Source organism: Pteropus vampyrus, unplaced genomic scaffold, assembly GCF_000151845.1.
Source record: "Pteropus vampyrus isolate Shadow unplaced genomic scaffold, Pvam_2.0 Scaffold117, whole genome shotgun sequence".
In the NCBI taxonomy this organism is placed as follows: Eukaryota; Metazoa; Chordata; class Mammalia; order Chiroptera; family Pteropodidae; genus Pteropus; species Pteropus vampyrus.
In genome coordinates this window covers 2634786-2639506 of record NW_011888898.1, presented here as the reverse complement: position 1 = coordinate 2639506, position 4721 = coordinate 2634786, and the positions used below count along the sequence as shown (strand labels likewise).

Below are 4721 nucleotides of genomic sequence, written 5' to 3'. Positions count from 1 at the left end.
CAGAGAGAAAGCTGAGCTGAGCGTTACCTAAAGGCCTAACGTACCAGATCAGATTAAATTGACCAGATTACACTAAATCTGGTGTTTTAAATCTTGCTGCTCTAGGACTGAGCTTTGTGAGAAAGCCCAGATCAGTTACAGGAAATAAAGGAAAGACATTTTTCTCTGCATACGCATGTGATAGAATAAGTGGGTGGCCCTGTGTCAGTCACCAGAGGGACGTCCCTGTGCGTGGGAACCACGCATGCTCTCAGCACTGTCTGAAACGCAGTAGGTGCTCGGCGGACATCCATGGAAAAAAATCTGATTCTGAGCGGTAGCGGACCGGGACCACTCTCCGGGACTGGGAAGAATTCTATTCTTGGCTTCCTCAGACCCACTTGGGTTCAAACCCTGGCTCAGCCCTTGTGTGGGCTGCTTCTGACGTGTCCCTGGAGAGCCCACCTCCTCTTAAGTTTGAGTGGACTCAGTGACTTGCTTCTAAGGAATAGAATATGGCCAAAGTGATAGAATGTCATCCCCAAGATCAGGTTTTAAAAGACAGTGACTCAGCTCTCTCCACACACACACGCACCTTATCGACCTGTTCGCTTTGACACAGCAGGCTGCCATGCTGCAGTGATCCACGTGGCCAGGAACTGAGGCCTCCAGCCAACAGCCAGAGAGGGGTGAGGCCCTCAGTCCAAGGACCCACAAGGAGCTAAATCCTGTCCACGCCACTGAGGGAACGTGGAAGTGGATCCTGCCCTAGCTGGACCTCGAGATGATCAGGGCCCCTCTGGCATCTTGAAGTGAGAGACCCTGAAGCAGAGGACCCAGCCAAACCACACCTAGACTCCCAACACGCAGAAACTTGAAATCATAAATATGTGTCGTTTGAAGCTGCTAAGTTTTGGGGTCGTGCGTCATGCAGCCGCTGGTAACTGACACAGCCCCTCAGTAACTCGGCACCCGTGGACCAGTTACGTAACTTCATCTACAGAGGGCCATGATAATCGCTTTTCTCCACTCGATAGTTTCATTGTGAGGACCAACAACGTGAATGAATGAAGAACTGGGAGCACGGGTTGGAGCAGTGAGAAAATCACAGGATCGGGAAAGAAAACCCGAAGGGCGAGTGGGAATGAACCGGGCCCCTCACCGACCAGCCGCCACAAGGCCCAGCGCCCGTTCGTACCCCTCTGACGGTCGCTCACCGAGGTGCAGCCCCACCTCCGTCCCCGCTTCACCAGCCAATTCCTCCTGGGGCTCCCAAGGACCAGTGCTCAGAGCTGCCAGGACGCTCTGCGTCCTTTGTCACCCTTGCACTAGGTTCTGCTGTCCCTTCTGCATGGATTATGTTCCCCATGGGGCTGCCGCTGCCCAAAAGCTGGCCGGGCTGGGCGCCACGGAGACAGACGAGCTGACAGTAGCAGCACCTGATAGCTCCAGAAACTGACGCTTGCCAGCCAGCATGAGCACCACAGCCTGGCCGCAGTTCCCGGGCAGTCAGTCCTGGGGGTGACAGGGACAAAAGGGGAGGGGTCAGATGTCAGCCTTCACATGGGAACATGTCAGACTCCACGTCAGGAGAACAGACTATAGACTGAGACATGCATCACAGGACCTGGGGGCCTTACCAAGGCTGTGTGATCCCCAAACCTGAGCTGGACTCACTGTGCTGCCCACCTCCAAACCAGGCTTGACTGCCATGGAGGCGCACATCTGTGCCCCATCTCGTCAGGGCTGAAGCCACCTGGGCAGAAGGGCCACAGGGCCACATGGCCATGGTCTGTCCTTTCCTCCTAAGCTGGAGAATGTGATGTTCACACACCTGGAGACTGGTAGGTAGCACACAGGCAACTCACCTGCAGCAGGTAGAGGTTCAGGGGTGACCCCAAGCCCCCTCCTGAGTCCTCTCCACTCGATCCCACAGCTTCTTGGATGCTGGCCACACAGGCCGCCCAAGCCGGGTGATGACCACTGATACTGGTCTCTCAGTTGCCCTGAGGGGCAGGGACTAGGAGCGGGCTCCTGCCACATGTGCATTGGGCAAGTTAGGAGCCTGGCCCTCGGCCCGCGGCCCACAGCTGGAAGACCCTAGTGCCGCTCTCTCTTATCCCAGCTTTGGCTTTTCTCGATACACCACCAACAGCACACCCCATCACCACCGTGACAACAGCGGTCAGCATAAATGAGCGCTCACTCTGTGCCACCAGCTCAGGGAATCCCCGCAAACCTCTGCTACAATGTGGGTCATGTCGTAATTCCTATTTTACACAGAGGCTGGCCAGGGCCCTGCAGTTCAGTGGAGGAGGCAGGATTTGAACCTAGGCAGTCTGCTTTGAGGGTAGCACTCTCTGTGATGTGGCTGGCTCCTACCACTGGCCAACCACCCCCAGCAAGGCTCTGCAAGCTGGCTTTGTCCTTCGGGAACCCCTGATCCCCCAGAGGCCACCAACCCACTCACTGGCCAGCTCTCCCTGCTGACAGAGCAACTATTTCTTGGCTCCAAAGCCACAGCTGTTGGAAACTACAACCCTTCCTTCCTGACCCCGAGCTCATGGCGCCGAGAGGCTCCTAACGCTCATGTCCCCCATTAGCCACAGCAAGTGCCTTCCACGGCCGCGACCCGAGCGTGTTAAATGTAAACTGCCATATGTCATGTGGCAGCACGCTCATGTGTCGCTGTCAGGCCCCATTCTGGCCCCTTGCTGTCATCCCGTGAGGGCTTTGGCCAGCCCTGGCCCGAGAAGTCAGGGTTTACAGACGTGACAGAGTGAGTGACTTTGCGAGCATGTAATAGCATTGTCTTGATGTTAAATAAATCACACCTTAATGGACCATTTTTCATTTTGTAGCCCCAAGTCAAGACTCCTAAAATGTTAGCAGGTGTCAGGGATGAAATGCGTGCCTCCGACACACTCACACACACACGGGGCCACGCAGCTTCCTACCCACAGGACGGCCTGAGCACCAGGGTACAACACAACCTCAGGCTCGCCACTCTGAAGACAAGATTCCTTTTCTCTCATCTTTTATAGCCTCTTTGGGACAGATGCATCTGGAGAGATGTGGGCCATGACAGAGTATGTCTCTGATGGCTGGGATACTGAGATGGAAAATATGGCGACTCTAAGCCCTCGGGATGGGATCGGAGGGTCCTGAAGCCTTTTGCCAGCTTTGGAGTCAGAAAGGAAAGGCTTTGAACTCCAGATTTGCTCTTTACCGGCTGTGCGATCTTGGGCAAGGCGGTTCACCTCTCTGGGCCTCAAACAGAGGTAATCACAGAACCCACCTCAGAGGGCTAAATGGGAGAAGAAAAGAAGGGAGCTGAGCAGCGCGCCCGCACACAGCATGCGCTGAGAAATCCTGCACGAAGAGGAGCGTACAGCCGCTAATATTTGTTAGGTGGCGTCGTGACTTGAAGTGTCCCCCAAAGGTGCATGTCTCTCCAGAGTCTTAGAGTGTGTGTGACCTTCTTTGCACATAGAGTCTTTGCAGATGTAATTAGTTAAGATGAGGTCATCCTGGACTAGAGTGGCCCTGAATCCAATGACTGGTGTCCTTATAAGAGGAGGGGAAGACACGCGGAAGGCCGTGTGAAGGCAGTGAATACCTGCTCATTCATTTGCTCACTCGTTTTGGGCAAGTCCAGCAGCCGACTGGGCAGGGATGTGGGCCAGCATCCGTGGCGCAGGGAGCCCTCTGGCCCATTCGATCCCCTCGCACAATTCCTAAGGAATGACCTCATCTGGAGTTTTTGCAATTGCTGCCACTAAACAGTGGCAAAATATAGGCAAAACCACCCTCATGATGCAACCCAGCAGCAAAGATCCCCAGCTGGGGGTCAGGAGTGTTTTTCCACCAGGAAACCAAACAGTTCATCTGAGTTCCTTCACCCTTTGTCCCAAGATGCAAAAAATGTCAGAAATATGCAAGGATTCCAGTCACAGAGGGACACTGGATCTCGCCCCCGCGGTCCATTTCCTGCACGGGCTGAGGGTCAGGGTGCAGACCACTGCCCTGAGAGTCAGGACGAGTGGGTCAGCTCCTGCTGGGCTTCGTGCTTGCCGTGGGGCGCAGGGGGAAGGCTCCCCTCTCTGGGCCCCAGTTTTCTTATCTGTAAACTGGGGGTGATAAAGCCCGCTCCACCACTTCACAGTTTTAAGCTGGTGCAGACGACAGCCGCAGGTCATGTAGGACTGATGTCCTCTCCTCTCCCTCAGGGGTCAGCAACATGAGAACCGGGCCCCTCTCTCAGCGCCTCCCCAGACCCTGCTCTGTAACAAGCAGACTGGCCCTTGCGGTCAACCCACTTGTATTCACCAAGCACGAACTGCATGCACGACACCAGGCCAGGCTCTGGGAGGATATTTACAATGGTGGACATCGATGATTAGCCACACCGGCGCTAGCCACCATCCATAGAGCATTTGCTAGATCCAAAGCATTATGTGCTTTGCCTTGTTAAGATCTCAAAACAGACCTGCAAGATATGTATTCCCATTTTTGAGAAAAAACTCAGTTCAGAGAGAGTAACTTGCCCAAGGCCACATGGTGGGGTTGAACACCCTTTAAATTCTGCTTCCAGTCTATGGCCATGCTGCCCTGAACAAGCCCGATCCCGTCTGACCTCGGAAGCTAAGCAGGGTCAAGCCTGGTTAGTACTTGGATGGGAGACCACCTAGGAAGACCAGGTGCTGTAGGCATAAAAAAATAAATAAATAAACACAAATAAA

At 54.4% G+C, this 4721-nt stretch overlaps 1 protein-coding gene and 1 non-coding gene across 2 annotated transcripts in view; one reads left to right on the top strand and one right to left on the bottom strand.

The window, feature by feature from the left end:
* The window catches only part of RIPOR3 (RIPOR family member 3), a 68501-nt gene that overhangs the window by 54428 nt on the left and 9352 nt on the right, over positions 1-4721 (bottom strand). The gene's annotated exons all lie outside the window — the stretch shown is intronic.
* On the top strand, positions 4573-4691 carry LOC111743654. The gene has a single exon (XR_002781818.1). It is a non-coding gene; the product is annotated as a 5S ribosomal RNA (ribosomal RNA).